This window comes from Procambarus clarkii, chromosome 45 (genome assembly GCF_040958095.1).
Source record: "Procambarus clarkii isolate CNS0578487 chromosome 45, FALCON_Pclarkii_2.0, whole genome shotgun sequence".
NCBI classification, from domain to species: Eukaryota; Metazoa; Arthropoda; class Malacostraca; order Decapoda; family Cambaridae; genus Procambarus; species Procambarus clarkii.
The window spans coordinates 11769088-11784207 of NC_091194.1; positions in this window are offsets into that span (position 1 = coordinate 11769088).

Below are 15120 nucleotides of genomic sequence, written 5' to 3' on the forward strand. Positions count from 1 at the left end.
GTGTGTGTTACCTTGTAGTTTTATGACGGGTGTGGGAACTACGGCCTCGAGGCCTCGTGGGTCAACGACACGTGGTTGAGAGTCAGCGTAGAGGTGGCTCCTGGCGTCTGTAGTCAGGAGCCGCTGTCCACCTGAGGAGCCACTACCAGGAGCCACTGTCTACACACACACACACACACACACACACACACACACACACACACACACACACACACACACACACACACACACACACAATTAGGTGAGGTACACACCTCACCTGGTAATTAGGTGAGTACACACACACACACACCAGTGTGTGTGTGTGTGTGTGTGTGTGATGGGGGAGGGGAGGTGGTGTGAAAGAGGGTGTAGGATTTATTAGTGCTAACAAAGCTGGAATTTGGGTTCAAGGAGTATAAGGACAATATACCTTGCGGTCACCTTACGTTTATTCCGGGCGTGAAGGTCCCCGCGGCCCGGTCTCTGACCAGGCCTCCTCAGATATGCTGACACACCAGGACAATGACCTGGGATACGAAGACAATGAGCCTGGACTAACAGACTAAGTTCTGCAGAGCGAACAGCTTAAGTTTTGTGAAGCTAAGGAGTGGTGTTAGAGACCTGACTTCCTGGGCAGATCTACACGGTGAATGTAACTACTTAAAGGAGTCCCCTCCCCCTCCCCCCCCCAATAAGAGGCGCACATGTATTCTGTACACAGCACGGCGGTGTGTGTAAAGGGGGGGGGGAGGGGTCGTTTAGGTGTTCGCCTCCCGTAGAGAACCATCTACGGCAGGTTCCAAATGGTTCTAAATTAATGAGTAGGATAATTGAGTTTGTAATCTCGAGGTGTATCGAGGTTTCTTGAGTGTTACTTATTATCACCGAGGCCAGAATTTAATGAGCATATACGTGGTAACTTACGGAACCTGTACATCTTTTTCCTCAATCATAGCGTACTCTTGTTTACATTTATTAAACAGTTAATGAGCTGGGAAGCACTAAGAGGTTGTTTATAACAAAAATAACCTTGGTTTTTGAAGTTTCCATGCTCATAAACTCGTTAATAAATGTAAACAAAGGTGCTGAGATCGAGGAAGGATGTACAGGTTTCGTAAGCGGACACGTGTTGGAGGTATTTAAGGTGGGAAGTTGGATTTAAAAGATTTTATGATCCAATCAGATTTTGTTCTGCATACAACTGTAATCATTTATTTGTGTAGTTTGTTCTTGAATACATCAAGTTAGCAGTTGACAGTGTGTTGTTGACTGTGTCACACTGTTGACGGCAGCCAGGCGCTGTTGACAGTGTGTTGTTGACTGTGTCACACTGTTGACGGCAGCCAGGCGCTGTTGACAGTGTGTTGTTGTCTGTGTCACACTGTATATTCATAGTAGTGGACTCTGCCACAGCAGGGGAGTGTACCACAGCAGCGGAGTGTGCCACAGCAGGGGAGTGTACCACAGCAGGGGAGTGTACCACAGCAGGGGAGTGTACCACAGCAGCGGAGTGTGCCACAGCAGGGGAGTGTATCACAGCAGGGAAGTGTATCACAGCAGGGGAGTGTACCACAGCAGGGGAGTGTACCACAGCAGGGAAGTGTATCACAGCAGGGGAGTGTACCACAGCAGGGGAGTGTACCACAGCAGGGGAGTGTACCACAGTAGGGGAGTGTACCACAGCAGGGAAGTGTATCACAGCAGGGGAGTGTACCACAGCAGGGGAGTGTGCCACAGCAGGGGAGTGTACCACAGCAGGGAAGTGTATCACAGCAGGGGAGTGTACCACAGCAGGGGAGTGTACCACAGCAGGGGAGTGTACCACAGCAGGGGAGTGTGCCACAGCAGGGGAGTGTACCACAGCAGGGGAGTGTTCCACAGCAGGGGAGTGTACCACAGCACGGGAAGTGTATCACAGCAGGGAAGTGAATCACAGCAGGGGAGTGTACCACAGCAGCGGAGTGTACCACAGCAGGGGAGTGTGCCACAGCAGGGGAGTGTGCCACAGCAGGGGAGTGTATCACAGCAGGGGAGTGTACCACAGCAGGGGAGTGTACCACAGCAGGGGAGTGTACCACAGCCTGGGAGTGTATCACAGCAGGGGAGTGTACCACAGCAGGGGAGTGTGCCACAGCAGGGGAGTGTGCCACAGCAGGGGAGTGTACCACAGCAGGGGAGTGTACCACAGCAGGGGAGTGTACCACAGCAGGGAAGTGTACCACAGCAGGGGAGTGTACCACAGCCTGGGAGTGTATCACAGCAGGGGAGTGTGCCACAGCAGGGGAGTGTGCCACAGCAGGGGAGTGTACCACAGCAGGGGAGTGTACCACAGCAGGGGAGTGTACCACAGCAGGGGAGTGTACCACAGCAGGGAAGTGTACCACAGCAGGGGAGTGTGCCACAGCAGGGGAGTGCACCACAGCAGGGGAGTGTGCCACAGCAGGGGAGTGTACCACAGCAGGGGAGTGTACCACAGTAGGGGAGTGTACCACAGCAGGGAAGTGTATCACAGCAGGGGAGTGTGCCACAGCAGGGGGAGTGTACCACAGCAGGGGGAGTGTACCACAGCAGGGGGAGTGTACCACAGCAGGGGGAGTGTACCACAGCAGGGGATTGTGCCACAGCAGGGGAGTGTGCCACAGCAGGGGAGTGTACCACAGCAGGGGAGTGTACCACAGCAGGGGGAGTGTACCACAGCAGGGGAGTGTGCCACAGCAGGGGAGTGTGCCACAGCAGAGGAGTGTGCCACAGCAGGGGGAGTGTACCACAGCAGGGGAGTGTACCACAGCAGGGGAGTGTACCACAGCAGGGGAGTGTACCACAGCAGGGAAGTGTATCACAGCAGGGGAGTGTACCACAGCAGGGAAGTGTATCACAGCAGGGGGAGTGTACCACAGCAGGGGAGTGTGCCACAGCAGGGGAGTGTGCCACAGCAGGGAAGTGTATCACAGCAGGGGGAGTGTACCACAGCAGGGGAGTGTACCACAGCAGGGGAGTGTGCCACAGCAGGGGAGTGTGCCACTGCAGGGGGAGTGTACCACAGCAGGGGAGTGTACCACAGCAGGGGAGTGTACCACAGCAGGGGAGTGTGCCACAGCAGGGGGAGTGTACCACAGCAGGGGAGTGTGCCACAGCAGGGGAGTGTGCCACAGCAGGGGGAGTGTACCACAGCAGGGGAGTGTGCCACAGCAGGGGAGTGTGCCACAGCGGGGGAGTGTGCCACAGCAGGGGAGTGTGCCACAGCAGGGGAGTGTACCACAGCAGGGGAGTGTGCCACAGCCTGGGAGTGTACCACAGCAGGGGAGTGTGCCACAGCAGGGGAGTGTACCACAGCAGGGGAGTGTGCCACAGCCTGGGAGTGTACCACAGCAGGGGAGTGTGCCACAGCAGGGCAGTGTACCACAGCAGGGGAGTGTACCACAGCCTGGGAGTGTACCACAGCAGGGGAGTGTGCCACAGCAGGGCAGTGTACCACAGCCTGGGAGTGTGCCACAGCAGGGGAGTGTGCCACAGCAGGGCAGTGTACCACAGCAGGGGAGTGTACCACAGCCTGGGAGTGTACCACAGCAGGGGAGTGTGCCACAGCAGGGCAGTGTACCACAGCAGGGGAGTGTACCACAGCCTGGGAGTGTACCACAGCAGTGAAGGAGGACACAGGTGCAGCGTCACCGCTGCAGGCCGCGGAGAGTGCGGTGGTTGCTAATGCACCTCCTGGCCTGCATTATTCACTCACCCTGCTGGCCAGACAGGTGTTTCCTGGCACCCTGTGCTTCCCTGAGCGCTCTCAACACCTGTGCGTCAGTAACACAGTAATGTTGCATTATACATGCATGGTACAGCGTTGCATTATACATGCATGGTACAGCGTTGTATTATACATGCACGGTACAGCGTTGCATTGTTGTGTTATACATGCACGGTACAGCGTTGTATTATACATGCACGGTATAGTGTTGCATTATACATGCACGATACAGCGTTGCATTATACATGCACGGTACAGCGTTGTATTATACATGCACGATATAGCGTTGCATTATACATGCACGGTACAGCGTTGTATTATACATGCACGGTACAGCGTTATATTATACATGCACGGTACAGCGTTGTATTATATATGCACGGTACAGCGTTGTATTATACATGCACGGTACAGCGTTGTATTATACATGCACGGTACAGCGTTGTATTATACATGCATGGTACAGCGTTGTATTATACATGCACGGTACAGCGTTGTATTATACATGCACGGTACAGCGTTGTATTATACATGCACGGTACAGCGTTGTATTATACATGCATGGTACAGCGTTGTATTATACATGCACGATACAGCGTTGCATTATACATGCATGGTACAGCGTTGTATTATACATGCACGGTACAGCGTTGTATTATACATGCACGGTACAGCGTTGTATTATACATGCACGGTACAGCGTTGTATTATACATGCACGGTACAGCGTTGTATTATACAGGCACGGTACAGCGTTGCATTGTACATGCACGATACAGCGTTGTATTGTTGCATTATTCGTGCATTGTACAGCATTGTAACATTGCATTATACATGCACGGTACAGCGTTGCAGTATTGCATTTATTCATCGTACAACGGTGCCTTGTATTTTCCCAATTGACACTGATTTGCATTTCTGACAGATCATAAATTTCACCAGCGGGAAAGACTGAAAACTAATGTATGTTCCGAGTCGTACAATACTGGAGAGTTATTGTTCCAGGTCCTAGACGCCCATCACAGAGGACCTGGGCAAGGGTTCGGTAGCTTGTGATAACTTGTAGTGATTTACGGATTGTGATAACATGTAGTGATATACGGCCGAACGTACCGAACGGCTTCCGTACGTTCTGGGTTTCGGGTTCGATCCCTGATGGAGGTGGAGCCAAATGGGCAAAACGTTTCTTGCACCCTGGTGGCCCTGTTCACCTAGCAGTAAATAGTTACCTGGGAGATAGACAGCTGCTATGGGCTGCTTCTTGGGGGGGGGGGGGGGGGGGGGTAACAAAAAGGAGGCATGGCCAGAGAACCGGCCCGCGGGGATGCTAAGCCCTGAAATCATCTCAAGATAACCTAAAGATAGGTTCGGATATGTTAGGTTAGCTTGGGTTAAGGTTTGGGTAAGTTAGGATAACCTAAATTAGTATAAGTTAGCTTAGGTAAGGATAAGTTAGATTAGGTTAGGATTGCTTAGGTTTGGAAAGGTTCATTTAGAATAGCTTAGATTGGAATGCAGAGTACTGCCACACAATCACCAGTCCACCAATCTTAACCCTTGTATTATTTTTGTCCTGGCGAAAGAAACCGGGAATATCTATATTAATTAGAATGTGTTTGAGTTTTGAGGCCAGACTATTAGGGTTAACCTCACCTAATTTTTAACATTAAATATTGTTGGTTACGTGCCTAACATGGCCAGGTCTTGATTGACATAAATGAAATGAGTGCCTGTTGACACAGTACCAAAGTTACCCCCTACCACTAATTTTGCAATAATATCAATAATTTGTCTCGTAATCATAATTATATTCCTCATTTACTCTTTTTCTGACTAATATCTCTATAAATTAGAAAGTATAAGACGCGGGCTCCACCGGGGACCCTTTCTATTCTATATATAAATACGACGATGGTATAAAAACATTTCGATGAAATGTCACCGACTTGTCGCTGTATAATTGACCGTAATATTATATTTTTGGTCGCTGGTCTTCTGTTAATTGCGTCAGTAAGAACTTTCTGACTCCATAGATGGAACGAATCTAGCTGACAATTCTCAGTATTTCCATAGGCCTACGCCTATTGACTAATGTTAATGAAGTGCTTATACATCCAGTTACGAAACCTCTTCATCCTTTCAACAATTATTGCGACTTTGTTATATATATATATATATATATATATATATATATATATATATATATATATATATATATATATATATATATATATATATATATATATATATATATATATATATATATATGGAAGAATGGCAAGCAGTTGGTATGGGACTACACGTGCGTATCAACCCTGGCTAACACCTACATTAACCTCAGTGTTGCACAACCAGGTGGCGCTGCCACCCACAGGGAAGCAGCCAAATCCCGTAAGTATAGAGAACTGGATCACCACTACAATTTTGTCCCCATTGCTTCTGAGACGCTCGGCGCCTGGGGTAAAAGTGCTACTAGTTTTTTGAAGGAACTGGGTTCTAGGCTCATTGAAACAACAAGGGACCCGAGAGCTGCAAGCTTTCTTTTCCAGCGCCTCAGTGTGGCGATACAGAGGGGAAATGCGCACTGCATCCAGGGTTCCTGCCCGCCATCTGAGGAGCTGGAGGAACTCGACAACCTATGACAACCATCTTTGTAACCCATATGTAACTCCTTTTTTGTAACAAAGTTCAAATAAAGTAAATATATATGTGTACATACAAAAGAATGGGGGTGGTAGGAGAAGATAATATTAGTGTTCAGTGAGAAACCACAAGGTCTCCTCTGAATACTTTTTATTTTCTTCTCCGAGGCTATGGGTCCCCACATTGGCACCAGAGGTGGTACCCTCACAAACTTTTTAATAAAATAAAAAAAAAAAATATATATATATATATATATATATATATATATATATATATATATATATATATATATATATATATATATATATATATATATATATATATATGTCGTACCTAGTAGCCAGAACGCACTTCTCAGCCTACTATGCAAGACTCGATTTGCCTAATAAGCCAAGTTTTCATGAATTAATATTTTTTCTCCAATTTTTTTCTTATGAAATGATAAAGCTACCCATTTCATTATGTATGAGGTCAGTTTTTTTTATTGGCGTTAAAATTAACGTAGATATCGGACCGAACCTATCCAACCCTACCTAACCTAACCTAACCTATCTTTATTGGTTAGGTTGGGTTAGGTAGCCGAAAAAGTTAGGTTAGGTTAGGTAGGTTAGGTTGTCGAAAAACAATTATTTCATGAAAACTTGGCTTATTAGGCAAATCGGGCCTTGCATAGTAGGCTGACAAGTGCGTTCTGGCTACTAGGTACGACATATATATATATATATATATATATATATATATATATATATATATATATATATATATATATATATATATATATATGCGAACAAGCCTGAATGGTCCCCAGGACTATATGCGAATGAAAACTCACACCCCAGAAGTGACTCGAACCCATACTCCCAGAAGCAACGCAACTGGTAACTACAGGGCGCCTTAATCCGCTTGACCATCACGGCCGTCAAAAGGAAGTGATAGCCGAGGCTATTTGAGCCACTTCCCCGACGGCAACTCGGATGGTAATCTTGGGCATAGCATTTCACCAAATCACCTCATTCTTTGGGGCACACGTGAGGAACACAAATGCGAACAAGCCTGAATGGTCCCCAGGACTATATGCGAATGAAAACTCACACCCCAGAAGTGACTCGAACCCATACTCCCAGAAGCAACGCAACTGGTAACTACAGGGCGCCTTAATCCGCTTGACCATCATTCGCATATAGTCCTGGGGACCATTCAGGCTTGTTCGCATTTGTGTTCCTCACGTGTGCCCCAAAGAATGAGGTGATTTGGTGAAATGCTATGCCCAAGATTACCATCCGAGTTGCCGTCGGGGAAGTGGCTCAAATAGCCTCGGCTATCACTTCCTTTTGACGGCCGTGATGGTCAAGCGGATTAAGGCGCCCTGTAGTTACCAGTTGCGTTGCTTCTGGGAGTATGGGTTCGAGTCACTTCTGGGGTGTGAGTTTTCATTCGCATATAGTCCTGGGGACCATTCAGGCTTGTTCGCATTTGTGTTCCTCACGTGTGCCCCAAAGAATGAGGTGATTTGGTGAAATGCTATGCCCAAGATTACCATCCGAGTTGCCGTCGGGGAAGTGGCTCAAATAGCCTCGGCTATCACTTCCTTTTGACGGCCGTGATGGTCAAGCGGATTAAGGCGCCCTGTAGTTACCAGTTGCGTTGCTTCTGGGAGTATGGGTTCGAGTCACTTCTGGGGTGTGAGTTTTCATTCATATATATATATATATATATATATATATATATATATATATATATATATATATATATATATATATATATATATATATATAAAGCTTCACAATTCATGGTTATTATTGTTGTAAATATCTTTGTAGAGCTCCGGAGCTCATGACCGGTTGAATAAATATAAACTAAGACGCTATTATTTAAAAAAGATGTATAGGTTTCGTAAGTGGTTGCATAAATGCTTGATAGATCCGGGGCCCAAGACTGGCCCATTAAATGTTCTGGCCGTCCTCTCGTGTTGCCACAAGAGACAAAATAAGGGCTACTAAAACACGCGAACCTCACCTAGGGACATGGCTGATCTAACCGACCCACGCGTAGACAACGCCGGTGTTTGCCAGCCGCCACTGGCGAGCTTGGCACACAGTATATCCTTTCACACTCCCAAATCACTCCCAAAAATCTACCACTTTCCCGTGCCACCTCTTGGGTGGCTCAATCATCATCGATCAGCCAATCAGGCCACCATATGCAGGCGACGAGTCACAATAACGTGGCTAAAGTAAGCTGACCAAACCACACACTAGAAGGTGAAGGGACGACGACGTTTCCAGCCGCCACTTTTCATAGTGTTTTATGTCCGTTGGGGATACAAATTCCTCTATTTGAGAGGACACGTTGTTACTCAAATAAGTCTTAGGCGGCGAATGAGTGCCACGCCATGATGCCAAACTATGAACTTGATGGTCACAAAGTTGCAAGTAACGAACTTGCAAGTCAGGCAATGAAATCAGTTCATATATATTCATAATGTGCTTGAATATTGCGTAAGACAGCGAGCTTATACTCAAGACGTTATGCACTGTGTTTGATGAATACAGATATCTTGGCCGTGATTTACGAAACCCTTAGGTTTGGCTGGTCCGCCTGTGGTGTACATGTACGTCTGTGACTGTACGTGTGACTACATCACTGACTGAGGGCGTGGGGAGTACATCTACGGCTGTCTACATGTAAGTACATCAATGGCAGTGTACTCGTGAATACATCAATGATTGTACGTATGAGTACATTAATGATAGTTCAGCCTAAAAAGCCTAACTTTGCACACACACACACACACACACACACACACACACACACACACACACACACACACACACACACACACACACACACACACACACACACACACACACAGGTTACCGTGTGGGTGTGACCAGGTCTCCCCTTTTTCGTGACAGGTTACATAAAAGGGGAGGCTAGTATACAAAAAAAGTACAGAAATCTGTGAGGAGCTCAGTGCCAACTTTCATGAAATGTTCACCACTGAGTCTGAACAGCTCCCGGAGCTCGATGAGAAGGGAGCAGTCCCTGAAGAGAAACTTCTAAATATTGAGATAACAGCGTAGGAAGTAGGAATCCAACTAGCATCACTGGATGTGGCTAAATCTACCGGCATGATAGTAAAATGGTTGTTAAAAGAAGCAGCACCGGCCTTCAATATACCTCAAGCGCTAATCTTTAATGAGTCTGCAGGCGATGAGTCACAATAACGTGGCTGAAGTATGTTGACCAGACCACACACTAGAAGTTGAAGGGACGATGACGTTTCGGTCCGTCCTGGACCATTCTGAAGTCGATTGAGTCTCTTTAATTAAGTCTTTAATGAGTCTCTTACAAAGAGGGAATTGCCCAGCTGCTGGAAAAAGGCTAATGTGGTGCCAATCTACCAAAAAAAGGAGATAGAGAAGAAGCACTTAACCTCAGACCAGTGTGACAAGCATCCCTTGAAAAGTACTTGAAAGAATTATAAAGCTAAGACTAGTTGCACACCTAGAAAGAATTGCGATTGTAAGTAAACAACAACATGATTTTAGAGAAGGGAAATCATGCCTGACGACTTCCTGGAGTTTATGATAATGTAACGAACATAAGGCAAGACAGAGAAGGCTGGGCAGGTTACATGTGTTTACACTGCCAAAAAGCCTTTGATACAGGATATATGTTCATATAGTAACACAGGAGGTTACTATATGAACTTGAGAGGCAGGCGGGAGTAGGCGGCAACGTATTAACATGGACAGGAATTACCTAACGGACAGGACTCGTAATTCTGTGGCCCGGGGTCGATTCCCGGTCCAGGCAGAAACAAATGGGCAAAGTTCCTTTCACCCTGATGCCCCTGTTACCTAGCAGTAAATAGGTACCTGGGAGTTAGTCAGCTGTTACGGAGCTGCTTCCTGTGTGTGTGTGTGTGTGTGTGTGTGTGTGTGTGTGTGTGTGTGTGTGTGTGTGTGTGTGTGTGTGTGTGTGAGTGTGAGTGTGTGAGAAAAAAATTAGTAGTTAGTAACAGTTGATTTATTGACAGTTGAGAGGCGGGCCGAAAGAGCAGAGCTCAACCCCGCAAACACAACTTGGTGAATACACAACCTTTGGCGCCTCGCGGCTGAGTGGCCCGGGTTCGATTCCCAGCGGAGGCGGAAGTAAATGGGTAGAGTTTATTTCACTCTGATGCCCCTGTTCACCTAGCAGTAAATAGGTACCTAGGAGTTAGACAGCTGCTTCCTGGGGATATGTGTGTGTGTTTATAAGTGTATTAGAGAGAAATATAAATGTAGTAGATATAATAGAGAAAAAATAGATTGGTTAGAAAGTCGGGGTCCAAGAGCTAATTGCTCGATTCTGCAGAGACAAATAGTAAATACAAATAGTAAATACATCCAACACAGAGCAGGACAAACACACCTGATCTATACTACCTCAGGAAGACCTCCAAGGAGAGACTATCCAAATGGTCAGTCAATTGGACTAATATTATCACAACAAATACACCAGAGAAAAAAACCATGCGTCAGGGGAAATCTGGACTTTAAAACATGGGTGCCCAGGAACTCTAATTGCCTGAACGTGATCTGGGTGGGGAACAATGGGCGGAGGACAGCCTTGTACACTAACCTAATACGTCGCATTTTTAGGAGATCGACCAATCCGTTAAAATTGCGCCGTATTAGTACAATTGAAAGCACCGCAGTATTGACGTATTCAGCGTCCTCGAGAGGTTAGGTGGATTTCTTGGGTTCGTCAAGGGGTCCACAGCTGTTCAACACCCTCCCAGCAAGCATTAGAAATATTGCCTGAACGAAGGTGGCGGTATTCAAGTGGCACTTGGACAGGTTCATGCAAGAAGTGCCGGACCTACCAGGCTGTAGTGGATATGTGGGCCTGAGTGCCGCTTCAAGCAACAGCCTGGTTGATACCTGGTTGATGGGGTTCTGGGAGTTCTTCTACTCCCCAAGCCCGGCCCGAGGCCAGGCTTGACTTGTGAGAGTTTGGTCCACTAGGCTGTTGCTTGGAGCGGTGATGGGCCAAGTTAAAACAAATCGAGTCTGGCCTCAGGCCGGGCTCGCGGAGTAGAAACACTCGCGAAACCCTCTCCAGGTATACTCCAGATAAGTTTCTCGTTAGGCGAAACAGTTGTGTTTTTTACGAAGTAGGAAATTGAGAGAACGGCCTGAAATTGGCTGCTTTCCAATTTGCTCGAACTCTATTTTCTTTTGCGACTCTGGAGGGGAAGGTTAGGTTAGGTAATTAGCGATTCTCCTGATTACTCGGATGCCCTCCAGCGCCTATCCCCACTCGGAAGGGATATGAGGACAGGAGATGGGATATGGGGACGAAGTGAAGGAACGGTGCCCAATGACTAGATCCATCAGGGATCGAACGCCGTCCCTGCAAGAAGCGCGGCCGTCACTCTACCGTCCGGTCCAAGTAGGGAAGGAAAGAATTGTTGTTGGGTTTTATAATGAAGGGCGACCTGGATGTATACGCCTCGCACGTCTTGGTCTTACAAGTGCAACTCTCATGCTTGTTCCCGCCCCGCCCTAACCTATCCCCCCCCCCCCTCTCTCTCTCTCTCTCTCTCTCTCTCTCTCTCTCTCTCTCTCTCTCTCTCTCTCTCTCTCTCTCTCTCTCTCTCTCTCTCTCTCTCTCTCTCTCTCTCTCTCTGTGTCTCTCTCTCTCTGTGTCTCTCTCTCTCTGTCTCTCTCTCTCTCTCTCTCTCTCTCTCTCTCTCTCTCTCTCTCTCTCTCTCTCTCTCTCTCTCTCTCTCTCTCTCTCTCTCTCTCTCTCTGTGTCTCTCTCTCTCTGTGTCTCTCTCTCTCTGTCTCTCTCTCTCTCTCTCTCTCTCTCTCTCTCTCTCTCTCTCTCTCTCTCTCTCTCTCTCTCTCTCTCTCTCTCTCTCTCTCTCTCTGTGTGTCTCTCTCTCTCTCTCTCTCTCTCTCTCTCTCTCTCTCTCTCTCTCTCTCTCTCTCTCTCTCTCTCTCTCTCTCTCTCTCTCTCTCTCACACACACACACACACACACACACACACACACACACACACACACACACACACACACACACACACACACAACACACACACACACACACACACAACACCGGCTCTAATACTCTTTATTTGTGCTCGAGACGGAATGTTACAATGTTACGTTGCGAATGTTACGTAGTCACAATACTCGCCAAATTAATTCACCGCCAAAATTCATTCATTTGCGGCTAAGAAGGATCGCTAAAAAAAGAAGGCGAGGCAAATCCCAAGATAGATGCATCCTTTATTTGGACAGGCATATGAGCGATACACAAACAAAATAAATAATGTATTATTTATTTATTATTATTATTTTTTGCCAAAGATCTGATGCGCTTAAGATAAAGATTGTCAAAAGATTTAGTTTGAAGTCATTATGATTCTAGTGAATGGGACTTAGATTAAGAAGATCGGATTGGGGTTACGTCATGCTCATCTTGGTGCACCTGTGGCTTACAACAGTCTAACGTGAGGGGCTAAGCCAGCTGGCTGGTTGGTTGGCTGGCTTGCTGGCTGGCTGGCTGGTTCTATAGGTCACTAGCTGACTGGTTAGCTGGCTGAACCGTTGATGAGTGGGTGGTTTGCTGGTTCCATTTGGCTGGCTGGCTCCGTGAAGGGTTTCCTGGCCAACTGGCTGGCTGCATGGGTGTGACTTGCTGGCTCCGTGGGTGGCTGGCACAGTGATTTACTAGCTCCGTGGGCGGCTGGCTCCATGGGCGGCTGGCTCCATGGGTGGCCGGCTCCATGGGTGGCCGGCTCCGTGAGCGGCTGGCTCCGTGGGCGGCTGGCTCCATGGGCGGCTGGCTCCATGGGCGGCTGGCTCCATGGGCGGCTGGCTCCATGGGCGGCCGACTCCGTGGGCGACTGGCTCCGTGGGCGGCTGGCTCCGTGGGCGGCTGGCTCCATGGGCGGCTGGCTCCATGGGCGGCTGGCTCCATGGGCGGCCGACTCCGTGGGCGACTGGCTCCGTGGGCGGCTGGCTCCATGGGCGGCTGGCTCCATGGGCGGCTGGCTCCATGGGCGGCTGGCTCCATGGGCGGCTGGCTCCATGGGTGGCCGGCTCCATGGGTGGCCGGCTCCGTGGGCGGCTGGCTCCGTGGGCGGCTGGCTCCATGAGCGGCTGGCTCCATGGGCGGCTGGCTCCATGGGCGGCTGGCTCCATGGGCGGCTGGCTCCATGGGTGGCCGGCTCCGTGGGCGGCTGGCTCCGTGGGCGGCTGGTTGCGTACCATGATGATACAGGCGTCACTCGCCCGTACAAGGATAAAGACAAAGTTGGGTCAGTAATGTGGGCGTGGCCACCAAGACGACCTCCTCGAGACCTTACCATTCATTCTCCCGTAAGTCACCACCCGCGTCCACCAGCTTCCTCCCACTCTGACACCACCAGAGCCTATTCCTTTCCCTGAAGTGGAATGGCGTAGATGAGAGAGCAACACCAAAAGCAGGAGGGATATCTTAGGAAGAGACAGAGAAAGACAAGGGGACAGGAGGTGTTTGGGAACTGAAAGCCAGACAAGGGCGTAGGCGTAAACTAGTTTGTGGCTTAGAAAGGTATGATAGCTTGATTCGGTAACTGGAGGGAGTGGGAGAGAGAGAGGGAGGGAGGGAGGGAGGGAGGGAGGGAGGGAGGGAGGGAGGGAGAGAAGGAGGGAGAGGGAGGGAGGGAGAGGGAGGGAGGGAGAGAAGGAGGGAGAGGGAGGGAACAAGACAGTGAAAGATTGATTACAGACAGGATGAGAAACAGCAAGTTGAGCCAGCTTACAACCAACTCCTTTCTAAGACCTTCTGGGTAGACCTCTGGACAGCCGTTGCTACTTTTTGTTGTGATAATTATTGTTGTTCCGCCTTGGGCTCAGTTTTTTATCTAATTTTTTTGTCAGTTTTCCTTTAGTTTATAATTTTTTGTGGGGGTTTTGGTCTTTTCCTTTTTTTCTTGTTAATCAGTGGTTTATTATTACATTTTCTTTATGACAATGGCCCATCATAGTCTCGTTAACACTTTGTTGTATATAATTTTCTTGACATAAATCCAAGATGTAAACTTTAAAGTTTTCCGCGATTTCTTACTTTGATTATCCCTAGACTTGGAAGGGATATATATATATAGTCACTTAAGAGGTGTACCCGCTTCTCAGGGTATATACACTGAGTTTTCTTTAGTCCTGGACAATGTTCAGGACTGCAGTATACTTGCCGGCTGGTTGGTCAGTAAACTGTTGTGGTGACCTTAATAACCCTCCTTGTTGCAACTGTGTGGACCATCGTACATATATTGACCTAATGGGCAATTAGATGGTAAAACAAATCCACAAGGGCCGTGACGACGATTCGAACCTGCGTCCGAGAGCATCCCAGACGTTGCCTTAATCGACTGAGCTGCGACATGGTCAAAAGGAGTTGAATTAAGCTCAGTCGATTAAGGCAGCGTCTGGGATGCTCTCGGACGCAGGTTCGAATCCTCGTCACGGCCCTTGTGGATTTGTTCATTTGATGCATCACGCAATTGTGATTTCTGTGCGTAATTAGATGGTAGAATTTGATACTATTCACTTTACAGAGTCCGGAATAAACAAAGCTAAAAACCAAACCTAAATATACCTAGGTCTAGTATATATATTAGGCGTCTGCATGTATTAGGCCTAGGATGGTTAGGTTAGGCTAGGCTTTATTAGCAACGTAAATACATAGACGAGGAGTCACAATAATAT